Source organism: Empidonax traillii, unplaced genomic scaffold (assembly GCF_003031625.1).
Source record: "Empidonax traillii isolate 1590-97213 ecotype Southwest subspecies unplaced genomic scaffold, ASM303162v1 scaffold398:size1781980, whole genome shotgun sequence".
Taxonomy (NCBI): Eukaryota; Metazoa; Chordata; class Aves; order Passeriformes; family Tyrannidae; genus Empidonax; species Empidonax traillii.
In genome coordinates, this window is record NW_020955591.1 from 697753 (window position 1) to 712127 (window position 14375).

Genomic DNA, 14375 nt, shown 5'->3' on the forward strand with positions numbered 1-14375 from the left:
CCTAGCAAGTGCTAACTGGGATTTCTAGTATTTCTTTGTGATGACCGATTTTGAAATGGGTTTCTCTAATGCCAGGAAATCGCGTCTGATGTTGTCAAATACTAGAACTGCCAATAGCCAGAGCTGGACGGAATGTCCTATTTATGTGGGGGGGTTTTGTAAGACGTTCGTTCACCTTCCTTTTTTTTATGAATTTTTTTAAATAATAAAGGTTGAGTAAATACACGTCTAACCTTGACTGCCTTTCTCTGTCTTCAGACCGCTATATTCACTTTCCCTTTTGCCTACCTCGCAACACCCTCCCCGCAGCCAGGGAGGGGCAGGCGAAGCTACAGGATGCGCTGCTGGGGGCTCGGGGGCGGCGAGCCCTCGCTCGGCGGTGGCAGGAGCGCGCACCGCCCGAGATCCGGCTGATAGTGAGAGTAGTGGGTGTCCCCAGACCTCCGGCGCTCCCGGGGGAGGAGACCGGCCAGGAGGACCGTGCGCTTCCTCTGTGACCCCGGCGAGCCGCCCCCAGAAGGGTGAAGGTGCAGGGCTGACCGGCGGTGTGCAAGCGAATCCAGGCCAAAAACCCAGGCGGGGAAAGCCGCCCTGGGTTGCAGAGCCGCCGCGCCGAGGACGCCCCGTCTCGGGCACGCAGGCGGTGCCAGACCGGAGCCCGGGGGCAGCGCGATCGCACCTGCGGCGAGGCGGGGCTGCGGGGCGAAGGCAGGAGGGCAGCGCCCAGCCCGGCCGTGCGAGGTTCAGCCCCCTCCCCGGGGGATGGTAACTGCGCTCCAAAGGGTGCAGGGTGAAGGACTTTGCTGCCTCGGAGCCCGACAGGTGAGACCGGGCGTGGAGAGCATCCCGCAGCCGCCGCAGGAGCTGTGCAAAGACGCCCAGAAACAGCGGGTCTTTAGGGACCTCCCACGGCGCCTCCGAACGCCGCCTTGTTCTTCATAGCAGCGGGACGAGGCGCCCGAGCTGTTAAGCCCCTAAGTTTTGGAGAGGGGTGCACGGCCCGGAGGCAGCGCAAGCCGGGGACGCCGCTCTCCGCAGCTGCGCACAGAGTCGCGCCCGCAGTGCTCAACTAAACCTGCGGAAAGCTGTTTGTTAGGGCGTAATAGCCCCTGTTTTGCCTGTGACAGTGTTCCTCTGGACCCGCAGTGTTCCTGTCCCTCAACATTCACGGTTTAGACCAGCATGCGTAACCGCTCCCGCCATCTCCCCTAACACGAGTAGCACCGGATGGTCCGTCACAGAAGATATCAGACGCTCCGACCACGCTCCTCTGTCCCCTTTGCCCCCGAAGCCCTCGCCCTGGGTGGGAGCGGAGGGCGCGCAGCGCCCCTGCAAATCCGGCCGCTCTGCTGAGGTGTCAAAAGATCCGGCTCAGGTGGCCGCTTCGGGCTTCTCGACCCGCCTGGCCATCGCGCCTGCTCTGACGGCCTCTAAAACCTATTCAGCCCTTTCACCTTCCCGCTGCCCTCAAGGGCGGAACCCCCGGCACTGGCCTCGGGGCTGCACAAGTTCCGCCTGACTCGGGCGCCTCCGGCTGATGCTGGGGCGGTGGGACGAGAGCCCACCCTGAGGTGGGCTTGCTTCCCCTGGCTGCGCGCTGGGCGCCAAGCGCAGATCCCTCTGGAGCGGAGGGGAGCCTCGGCGGCAGCGCAGGGTGCGACAGGGCATCCCCCCGCTCCTCCCGGCGCGGGCAGCGCCCGCCCAGGCGCTGCAAAGGAGCGCTGAATCGCGGCCAGCACCGCCAGTGCCTCCCGCCTGGTGCATGGGCTCACCAGCTTCGGCTCCCTCCAGGCCCCCCACGAGGAACGAAGAGCGCTCTTCCCTGGAATCAGACTCTCCAACACCAACAAACCCGGCCCGGCCCCGCTGCGGGACAGCAGAGCCCCCCGCTCTGCCCCCCTGCCCACGGCTCCCAGCGGGGCCCCGGCCCTGCCCCCGCAGCGCCTTTCCCAGCCCCACACACATCGTGCCGCCAAAACCAAAGGTAGAGGAGCAGCGGGTCTCCTCTCGGCTACAAGGGCAGCCTCTGTGTGCGCGATTACTATTTTTCTTTTTTTTTTTCCTTCAGCTTAGTTTTCCTTATTTTACAATAAAGCCATTCTTTGCTTTCTCACCTCGTTATCTCTTTCCCTTATCCACTTTTGGCACGCTTTAGTTGTAATCCGAAGTTACTACCAAACCCCTGGCACGTTCCCACCCCAGCCCCAACCCCCAGGACATTTTACGGCCATACGGACTTCTGCGATCACTGTCCTTACGTGGGCTTTAATAGTAACAGAAACAGCCTCGTCTTTACTCTCTACTACCAGAAGATTTTGGTCAAAGGCTATCTGAGGTCAGGATTTTTTTCTTTTCTTTTTTTTTTTTCCTAAATAAGTCAGCTTTCTGAAGCTACATTCCTCCTTTAAACCGAACACAGAGCTCTTATTTATCACTTTCTCTTTAATCAGCAACAGAAGAAAAAATTGCTATGAATTCCTGGAATCCCTGAAAGAGATCACACTTTTCCTTTGCACAAATCAAAGTTATCTGCTCCTATTATATCCTCCACTTAAAATGAATCATAAGCCTCCATCCCACTGAGCTTTCTCGGGGATACTTGTTTAGCACAGACGAGAACAATACGCTGTACATCTAAAGAGCCCAGGGCGGCAGAAGCCTCTCCGGCTGATACAAAGGATTGAGAAACGTCCTATCTTTAAAACGCGTTTTTAGTGCCTTTCCACCTCCCAAGTGCACGACAAACAGAAGTCAGAGAGCAAGAAGAGATTTATCAGAGAAAGATCTGAGTGGTGATTACGTGTTCTGTCAATAATTAATTGAATTATGTCCTCATCATAATTACATACAGTCCTCTAGCCAGGAGGAGAAAAAAAAAAAAAAGGAAGTTGTGGTGTGGTCGGAGGGGGATCTCAGGACATGGTTCCAGTCATTAAAAATGTGATGTAACATTGCAATCTGGTGTATTCTGAGGCACAAATGGGGAAACACAAACGAAACCAACTACTAAAATATTATTTGCTTTACAGCAGGGAGACAGAAAAAGCACTTGCTTGCATTAGTTGTTTTCATTACTATTTTCTGCTGGGGATTTAAAGGTATTTTACAATGAAAAAAACAGAGGTCTTACTCATTTATCTATGAACTATATGTTTTGGGGGTTGTATTGTTCACCACATGCTATCTGACTACACTGGAGGTTTCTGATGTTTGAAATAAAAATTTTAATTGGTCTAGAAATTAAAATTAGTCCAGTAAGGCATCCTATATTCAATACCAATGTAGAAATGACACATTCAAAGAATCTTACAAGCAAATTCTTACTCAAACACTAATTTTTCTGTACTTCTTCCAGTCATAAGGGAGATCATCATATCATTATTAATTTATTATTTACTAAGAGCTGTTAGAGTACTCTTTTGGTACACAACTGCAAGAAAACCAAGAGCTCGATTCAGTTCTCACACAAGTTTTGCTCTGGTGTAACTTCAACGACACGGGTGCAGTCACTTCAGAACCACCTGGGTGTAATTATGATAAAAATCTGGGCTATTGCACTTCCTTTGCTTCTCTAATGGTTCAAAACCTCTCTTTTCCTACAGCGTGCTGCAGAAGACAGACATCTGTTTGAATACAGAGCCTAAAAATCACTCTCAAGTTCCTCCTCACTGACAATGCCAGTGTCCTATATCCTGCCAGAATTTAGGTATGTCAGCACATTTCCTCACTGCTCTGCACCCTCCCTACAGCATGAGAGTTGTAAACCTCATCGATATGTTTCCTTCCACTTGTTAAGGCAAATCCTCCTGGTGTCTTGAGCTTTAGATCAGGTAGCTTTTCATTCTAATTGCTTTTCAGCATCCAGCTGCAGAAAGGAATTTGACACCTGCTTCCTTCTTTGCAAATTTCTCTTTTCAAACAAATGTTTGATGATGCCTCTTGAAAAGGGGTTCATTTATGACCTTCAGTTAATTGGCTAATTCATGTATTTCTCATCTACTTGGCCTTCCACCTGCGTCTTCAGGGATTTTGGAAGTGGTTTACAGTGGTAAAGGCACTAACAATCAACTGCCAAAAAATCTTAACTAGAACAGCAAACAGTATTCAGTAGTCCCTGTGTGAAAATGCAATACAAGGCAAGGTTAAAATCCTTCAGCTAATATATTTTGTATAAGAATCCTTCTTAGGGTATAATGCTTACCCCCTCAAAAAGTAAGGATCCCTCAGTCTGGTCCACAGAGTTCCTGTGCCCATCAAACTTAGAAGATCAGGCCTGTCTGATGTTTCCTCTCTCTTTTGCAAGTTAGTAGATCTATCCTGACTTTGCTTATGAAAGCATTTGCTTCCATTTCCTTTCAAGTAATAAATATCCCTCATCTTAAAAGGACATTTAGGACATGGCCATATGAGGTAAGGTAGCTCAACCTCCTGCATGTCGCGTCCCCAGTGCCCAGAATTACCCCAACACGGAGGCAATCCCTGAATCTCTGCTAAAGATATCCAAGAACTGCATTTCTTACTGGAGATTTCAAGAATGAACCAGTACATGGTCCCTGGAAGGAGGGCATTCCATTATCCATTATAGAGTAACAGGCACTATAAAAAACTATCAACAGATATAAATTTTTACTGAAATCCCTAGCAATGAGGTTAAGAACCATGGCAAAGCCTTTGATATTTTCTGCCCATCTTTCCCCTGTAACCCTCTTAGGTTTATAAAGCAACTAGTGCTTGAGCAGTCTGCATTTGACTGGACTTTCACATCAATTCTAAGGCATCCCAGGCTGGATTTTTAGGGTCATATTTCTATTTTCTTGGTATGTCTTGTTTTTCTTGCCTTGAAGAGTCAGTCAGGATGTACATTTTCTGTAGTAGACAAAATTCAGTATAGTTAATTAATCACTACAGGTTATCAGGCGTAAGTCCTCAAATCATGTACCACACTGTGGAATTTAAATGAAGTGTCACAGCACAGAACCTCACTTCAAGTATCTTGAACGTTTCTGAATTGAAACATCTTTCAAAGCTTTCTCTGAGTTCATGTAACCTCACAAGCATAATTACACCAAAGATATCATTAGTGCCAAAGACCTGAGAGTGGAAATAATTTCTAAGAATAAAAAATCATTTAATAACCTCAGGATAAATTTTAAAACATATGTTTATGAAAAAATTACGCTTTGTTATGTTTTCAATAAAATTTAAAGGTATATATTATGACTTTCAAGAAGTGTTTTAATGGAAGTGACCCTTAAAAAAAACTATGGGACCTGGCTGAAGAAGTTCTGAAAGTTGTACAATTCAATGCAAGAAAAAAAATAGTTATTTGTTCACCTTCCATTTGTGATGACAGACAATCATGAAAGAATAGGGCACAAGGCTGCTGTGTCAACTGGATTTGCAGCACATGCACACAGAGAACATACTGTGCCATACAGACACATGCATACAATGACAGAGATCAAATTAGCCCAAAGTGGTTTTGGAACACTGAAAAGGGAGAGGCAGGGTGTTATGCATTTTGCAGAATAAAACAGTTAATCCAAAAAGTGATAATTATACAAAAATTTAAACAAATTAACAAGTTGATTTCTATTTCTTCTCACTCAAAAGTGGAACACATCCACTGCATGTATATCAGTGAATAATGAACAGTTCTGGGGAAACAGAAGATAGGGAACTCAGTTGCCTTGTTCCCTTTATTTCATTGAATCTTTTCTTTTCACTGTATATTGCCTTCTCTAGAAGGCATACCACTGGAATGATTATGCTGAGCTCTAGTCTTTTTTATGTTCATGCAGACCTGTAGGTGTTTCAGTTGTGATGTATCACTGGTATAAAATAATCTACCACAATATCAATCTGAGACAATAGTTCTATCTACCTGATTAGAGCAAAAGTCTGGTAAGCAAAAGCAACAGAAGTTGGAACTTCTCCCCAAAACTGACCTACAAGACCTCTCCTGTTCCCATGAGATGTCTTCACTGGATTCATTCAGCCGAAATAATTTCCAGAAACTATCTATTGGGAGGAACAGAAAGGAAATAAAAAGAGCAGATTGAGGAACAAATGTCATGGATCTTGCTTTTTGGTTTTGCCTTTTTTTTTTTTTTTTTTTTACTGGCTGAACCTTTAAGTCTTCAACTGCATTCTCATGAACACAAAGGCAGGTTTGGAGGAACTCTGTAATGATTTACCAATAGAACTGAAAAAATTTGGTATGTACCATAGAAATTCATCTGAGTTTTCTAAAGTTGGATAGGAACCTATCAGAAAGATGCATATTAGTCCTTCCTGCAGACACTGCTGGACTCTGGAATGATCTCCTATGTCTCTTAGCACTTATTCTGTGTTACTGTGAACTCGCCCTGGAAGCTTTTATCTGGTTAACAAATCTAATCCCTAGAAAAGAGACTTGACAAAAAGGCATATCAGAGTTTATCTCTGGAGTTACTGAACGTGCCTGCTGACTCACAGTTCCTTTCTAGATCTGTCCAGCTTCTCTTGCTCAATGCAGTAAGACAGTGGCTCATGGGCCAGACAATAGTGAAGAAGCCACTGAGTCTGTGGGGTCTCTGGGAGAGACTGCAGCACTGTATTACAAATGCATGGGGTAAGGCCCAAAGTGTGGGACAATGAAAAGAGAGAGATGGTCATCTATTTCCCATGCACAGCACTGATAGTTGACAGATATGGCTAGCTAAATATTGTGTGTGAAACCCAGTACTATTTTTAATACCAGGTGACCAATCAGGGCATTCTTTCTAATGCCCATGTCTTTTGTTTTTAGGCACGGATGTGTCATCATTGCAAAATGGAATTTAGTTTTTTTTTTTGGGAAAGAAATCAACACTTAAGCCATACTTTTGAGCAAGTCAAAAGACACCCAAGGGTATGATTGCCTTGTATGCTGCTCTTTTTAATAAGGCCAAGGGAAAGCATAACTGGATGGGATCATAATCATCTGCTGCTTTAATGCAGACAATCGAAGAAGGCTCCTTACTGATGGCTGTAAATTCATCATTATGGATACCACTCAGAGTCATTTGGCATGACATTTTTTATGCACAGAACAGAAAAGTGCAGTATTAGCTCCTGAGTGATTGGATGAGTTGTACATCCATTAATGGGCATATCAGAAAATGTTTCCCAGCTCCAACTTATCTCCTTCACAAATTGAGAAGACGCAGATTGTCTTGCAGTTGTTTACTCAAATTTTTGGTGCATTTTTTCATTTTGTCCAAAGTCCTGTTTATTTGAGAACCTGCTATCATCATGCATTGTAGATATAACTGCTGACTCTGAGACCGTAACAGCCTGGCTGTGTACACTTACTATGAAATCTACTGGATGAGAGAAAACTAGTTGCATTAACCCCTTAACAAACAAATATTTCTCTGTTCACTGCTTTGGGAAATGAAGGAATTGGTAGATCATAAGCCCAGGAAAGCTGAACAAATTTTTGATGGAATTTTTTATCCACCCATGTTAGCAGTTCAACCTGGTTAAAATCCATGTGTTGTCCCTCTGAAAAGTGCAAAATTTTTCCAGCAAGAATTCAATATAACATTAAAAACATTAAAAATAGAAACAAAAACCCCTATGCTCATTTTCATAACAGACCACATTTTTCATTTAAGATGTTTCATTTCTAAATATAACTAGATTATTTTCCAGAAAAAAAATTAAAAACCACAAATCATAAAATAAAAATTTTTAAAGTTTCATTTTCCATTTGGCCAACTCAAAAATCTGTATTTTCCTGTTAGGAAAGGGAAATAAAATATGTATTATTCATATTCCCTGTTCTGTAGTCTTTTTTCCAGTTCATGAATTGTTCAGGAACTGGTTATGATCTGTTAATTTATTCTTTATCCACACACTTCATCGATCAAATTACATGAACAAATTTCAGCCAAGAATGTATCAACTAATTGTTCACTTAGAATATCTGCTTAACTGTGATATATAACCATCACTAATACAAATGGTGTCATATTTGCTCCCCTGCTGATTATATGACTTTTTTTTTTTTTTTCCAGAGAGGAAATACCAAATATCAAGTCATGGCATTTCTCAGATGTTAATTATCAGATGAATAATCATTAAATGTTTAAAATATATACAAAGTTTCTATCTAGACAGCAGCATTATCCACATTTAAGCCATCAACACATTTTCAGAACTCTGAAACAACATATTTTAATTAATAATATGCATAAATTATAGTTTATAAGAGAAACCTAGATACTAAGAATGCTCTTTAAAATAATAATAAAAAAGCCTAGATTTCAGCATTGAGGCTTCCAGCTTAAACAATATCTTTTCCCCCTGTAAGCAATAGAGAGAAATCAATCCTACTTCAGCTGCCAGATAGTTAGGACACTCACTTAAAGGAGGATGTTCTGGTACAAGACCAGCCCATGTCCATGGATCTGAACCTGGAAATTTCATATCCTGGACAATGTGAAATACACAAATCATTTTCTTGGAACTTTAGTGATCAGCACTTGTGGGGGATGGTGAAAGGAAGAGTGCTCACTTTCCTAGCAAAGCTACTTACTCAGGATATAAACCAGCTGTGTTACAGTATCAAGAAAAATACCAGGTACATGCCATAATTGTGAGGCTACTGTTTAATTCCAGATGATCATCATTCTTCTTTATTTTATTCTAACCAGAAAGTCTATTCTGACTTGAGAAAGCTTCCCAACATTTAGCCAATACATTCCCTCATAAAACAGCTGAATTTACCAGAAATATGCACAAACTCCAAACAAAACCCCACCAAAAACAAACAAACAAACAAACAAATAAAATAATAATAATAAAAAAAAATGCAAACCAAACTTTAAAAAAAAAAAAAAAGTTTTACTCAAAACTTTCAGGTCAGCTCTAGGATGGGCTTTGGGCTTTTGGACTTGTGTGTAACTGCTTTCATTGTCTGATTGGTCAATATGGTTACTTATCTCTCCCTGCTGTGCATATAACCAAGAATTGTGTAGGCAGGCGTGCTGGCCAATAAAACCTCAAAAAAGCAGTGAAACACTCCCATCAGTTCAAGCAACAGTTCTCAGTATAAATAATTGTCTTGTCATATCTCCCCAGGCCCATTCTCTTTCCTTTCTTTCCCTCTCGCCTGCATTTCCTCAGAGATGTTCTTTCCCCGTCAACATAGCCTCATGTTACTTCTCTGCAGCTCTGCTGCCCTCCATTCTAAAATCTGGCATTACAGTGAAACTTCCAAGAATTCCATTCTCTGAAGCATTATGAGTCACACTGTAGTCCTCAGCAATATTTTTAAAACACCAATGTTTTTTTAATCACTCTTGAGACCCACAGAAGAAAGTAAGGATATTATCTTGCTAACTTACAGTCGTGGTTGTTTTTTCTATTGCCACCCACACTCTCTCATCTTTCTCCAGATACTCTGCTCCAGTCTCTCAATAGTGCAGGCATATGGTATTCAAGCATGCCAGAGTCTGACTTCAAGTTTTAGTCATTTTTCTTCCTGTAAAAAGGATGGAGGGACATCAAGCCTATGACCGTTTGAGAGCTTTCTTTATATAAAAGTTCCATTAGGGTTTATACTTTTTAAAAAATTATATGCTCTACTGTAAAACCAACAGAGAAACATCAGCTCTGAGCCATAATTCATCATATCTGAATACCAGCAGTGCCATGTGTCTGCTATGTCAGAGGCAGCACAGAATTCATTGGTGCAACAGTGAATATAGGAAGGGGACAATTCATGCCTGGTCCTGGCTGTGATTTCCAAACAAGTATTTTAAGAGAGGAGACGATTATCTTTAGGAGCTGTAGATATAAATACTATCCCTGATAATAAAAAGATAAATCTTTATTCTACCATTCGAAGAACTTTCCATTTTAATTAGGGGGGAAAAGAATCAACACTAGTAAGCTACAGTAAAGTTATCAGTTCATTTTCATTGTATGCTTCAATGCTTCCTCCTTTTTCCCCCGAGCACCAGGGATGAGGCGGCTTGTATTACGAAAGAGTTATTTGCAGCCCAGGACCGAAGTTCCACAAATTGCTGTTATCTGCTCTGCAGATGCTCATGTGACACACTGAGTAAATATACCTTAAGGTAAACACATAACACTGCACAATGGGTATTCAATAAAGAGGATTCCTGAAAGACAACAGTTATCTGAGTTCTGTAGAGATCAGCTTCTTGCATGAAGCACTCGAGGATGACTGGCTGCCCCATGACAGTCTCTGGAAAAAGCTGCCAGGAAATAAGAGGACAAAGAGACCTAGATTTTAAATTACCAGCTGATCATGTGAAGAAAAGTACACACTTGGGTCTCAAAAGTTACTGAAAAATGGTCAGTGAGCTTGCCTGTGCAAGAGATGGTTGAGAGAACTGTGAAAATAAACACATCATTGAGAAATGGAGGTAGGATGAGTGAGATTTACTTAAGAAAAGGCGAGAACAGTGTTAAGTGAAATAGAAAAGAATCCATATTAAATAGTAGCATTAATGCAGTAAGCCAGGAAGCTACAAGTGATCAAGACTTCTCAAGAATCGGAGTTAGGTGAGGGATCTTATACACACAATAAATGTATTTATTTGGCTACATAAAAGACAATCAAACTGAAACTGCTCATTTTACATCCAGCTTATATAAAGCTTTTCTGTCTCACTGCCTCATACCCACAAGTGTGGCAAAGCAATAAACTTGCCTTTCATTTTAGTAGGATTTTGTTTCTACTCTATGTGTCTTTAAGAAACCTTGACCAATTTTTTTATTGTGCCAATACTAAACCTTTGGAGGATTCTGTAACTCCTGGGCTGCATCAAAAGCAGCACGGCCAGCAGGTCAAGGGAGGTGGTTCTGCCCCTCTACTTTGCCCTTGTGAGACCCCACATGGAGCACTGTGTCCAGCTCTGGGGTCCTCAGCACAAGAAAGACACAGACCTGTTGGAGCAAGTCCAGAGGCTGCAAGAATTAGGGTTGTTCAGCCTGGGAGAAGGGAAGGCTCCAGGGAGAATTCGCTGTGGCCATCTAGTACCTAAAGGGGTCTTATTAAAAGGAGGGAGAGCAACTTTTAACACAGACAGTGATAGACAAGGGGGAATGGTTTTTAACTAATAGAGGAGAGATTTAGATTAGATATAAGGAAGATATTCTTGGCCCAGAGGGTAGTGAAACAGAGCAACAGGCTGCCCAGAGAAGTTGTGGATGCCCCATCCCTGGAGGTGTTCAAGGCCAGGTTGAATAGGGCTTGGAGCAACTTGGTATAGTGGAAAGTGGCAGGGGGGTTTGGAACTAGATGAACTTTAAGGTCCCTTCCAAATCAAACCATTCTATGATTCTAAGATGCTGTAACTAGCAGCCAAGATGTTTAAAAATTGCTTTACTCTTTGTGGGTGTTTTTTTAAGATGAAAAAGAAAAAATTTTAGGAAATAGGGCCAAAATACTAGCACAGTTATTATCCTAATGTTAAACTTTTAAATCCATGTTTAGTCTCCCTAGTCTCAGTAAAGCTGTTACACCTCAGTAACCGATATCCACAAATCTCAATGAATGGCTATTAGGTACAACTTGGCTAAACATCACACTGTCTATCAACTCATTATCATTATAGATTCAGGAAGCTATTTAAATAAGTCATCCAGTTTTGAACATTTGTCATAGAAGTGTAGCAGCGATCAGCTCAGATATCTGGTAACTGCTGATGGCACTGATCAGCTGTAGAGGTTTTAAGTTTTCACAGAAGCTATCAATACTAAAAAAGCACTTCCTTAAGCCTCTTCTGTTTCCTTATTTTTTACTACTTCAAAGAAAAAGAATATCCTCACCTTCTCTGAAGCCCCAACCCTGTGATTTTGTGCCTTAGACAGGACGCAGTGCAATAGACACTACAAACAATCTGTGGTCTGGGCAGCACACATCAGACCTAGCGAAGAGAATGTCATCAGTCAAAGATCAATAGCTGAAGCTTCCAGGTTACTGTGAATCACACTCCTGAGTGGCCCTTCCTACTACCTCTTACTGGCTTTTCAGGAGTAATTAGAAACAGGTGGCAGTTACACCATTTCTGTAAGTTTATAGCAAGCTGGAAATCAGAATTGAGTTGCCTGTTGTTACATTTTCAACAGCAGAAACTGTCAACAGCACGGGCAATTTTTGTCTGAATTTACCAGTGCTTTATTCAGTGCATCACAGGCAGAAAAGCCAACTGACACAATAGGGAAATCTTGCACATACAGAGTATGAAGGCCTGAAAATGAAGACTGTTGTGAAATTTAGAAATGTGATACTGATGTGAATGTGCATGTCTCTAAAACAGTCTCTTCTATTACAGATCTCAGATATGTATATGCCAGACATAGCTGAACAAAAGCCAAAGCCTAGATTAATTCACTTTCTATAAAAGCTGCCTACATATGTATGTGAAAATCAAAACACAGAAAGTAATATTGGAGAGCTCAAAAAGAAAATCTTATTTAATTAGTTACAGGTTAGTAACTAATTAGTACAGATTCAGGAACTTAACCTTGAAGGATTTTTTGTTTTGGTTTGGGGGGTTTTTTTCTTACATAAAATAAACTTCTGGAATTTGGTTTTCTTTATAAGTATTCTTTAATGAAGAACTGGTAATGATTTAGTCAGAAAAATACATGGTATTCTTACCTTCTTTTTCCATAAAATATCCCCTCAATATAATTTATTGGAAAAAAAAAAAGCAAAATACTACTTGGGGGAATCAAAGGATAAGTATTCAAATAATTTAGAGGACAAAGGCCACATATTTTAACAAACCTACCCTAGCGTGGCAATATGATGGGACTTACAGCTGTAACAGAGATTTTAACTGGGGAAGAATCAATGCAGATTTGGAGATGAAAGTCATGCCCAAAAAATGTACTGGGCTTGTCTAAAGGAACATGTGGACAAGATGACCTGGTAACTGCAGTGTTGCAATTCTACACTTGGATACTCTGGTGCATATGTCTTGGATTTCCATGAAGCTTTGGGAAAATGTGCCTTTAAAGAAAGAAGCTACTATGGCACAAGAGGAATGGTCCTCTTGAGCGTTATCAGCTTTTTTCCAGTTAGGAGAGGAAAGAAGGAATGAATGGTCAGTTGTCAAAGGGGAAGAAGGTTGTTCACAAGGTGTTACAAGGTCCTTGTTGGAATCTCTGCTGTTCAGCGTTCTCCTAAGTGATCTCAAACACAGAGTAAACAAAGTCTACAAAGATTTTAATGATTTAATGAAACTAACTATGAATCAGTGATTCAGAGTATTCCTGGCAGCGCCTTTTAATTTCATTGAAAGTTGGTGTCTTTTAGACCACCACAGTATTTTCTATAACTCCATTTGGGGATTGATCTTTTCTGTCATTACACTGCTTAATAAATACAAACCAATCATCTTAACACTGTATGAGGTCGATCAACTATATAATACTCTTTCTCACAGAAAGAATACTGAGGTATTTTAGTTAAATTAATTGCAAAAAGTGTTAAAATATGTTAAGTAACTCTCCACCAGGGATTCATTTCCATTGGATCTCTCCTTAAAAGGAATTAAATTAAATTTAAGCTTTCCTTGAGAATGTGGAAAACACTTCTAAAATGTAGATATATTTCAATAAGACATTTCGGGAAAAGAAAGATTCAAATTTTCACATTACAAAAAATTACAAATGTTTAACTGAATGCCTTTATTTTAGCCAAACACTACAATTCAAACAACCTGAAGTAGCAATAGCAATACCCTGAATTTTTTTTTTCTGAAGATGTTCAAGAATTTTTCTTTTTTGTTCCCACTTGGGATGAATTTCTTTTAAAAAGCATTTTTTTTTTTGAGAAACAAAGTTAATTCCCTGACTAAATCGGAATCTGTTTGTCCGTGGCATGCCATCAGTTGACACCACCACAAAATCTACCTTTGAGGAATTCTTAACATCTTTTGTGCAGAAAAAATACCTGTTTTGTAGTATCTCTTCATAGATTAAATTTTATGGGTAAAGTATGTCCCTGTTGATTAACAGTCCCTGAAACACCCTAGAAGAGGTTTGTATGCCTGTAGGGGATACTGAAACAAAACAGAATGTCCTGCCCCAGACACACCCAGGCTGAAACTAAAACTTATACTGAAAGATGAGGAAAAATACTGAAAAAATAACCTAATTGTAATAGAGGAATTTGTATAAATTCTAAAGTCTTTGGTTGTAACTGCACTGAACCATGATCTGAAAAGACAGGCTTCACCTGCTCAGTCAATCTGTAACTGTACATACAGCCCAGCTAAAGCTCTAGGCATATGAATAGAGTGTATTAAGTAACTACCTGTTTTCAGATTTCTTCAGCTGCCAGTCTTTACCCTTGCAGGCTCTCT

General features: G+C 41.4%; 1 long non-coding RNA gene across 1 annotated transcript in view; it reads right to left on the minus strand.

The window, feature by feature from the left end:
- Positions 1-4642: 4642 nt before the first annotated feature.
- The window catches only part of LOC114062326, a 51872-nt gene continuing 42139 nt past the window's right edge, over positions 4643-14375 (minus strand). Inside the window, exons 2-4 of the long non-coding RNA XR_003572348.1 lie at positions 9375-9511; positions 5949-6021; positions 4643-4866 (exon numbers count right to left, since the gene is read on the minus strand). This is a non-coding gene — a long non-coding RNA (uncharacterized LOC114062326). The remainder of the gene's footprint in view (positions 4867-5948; positions 6022-9374; positions 9512-14375) is intronic.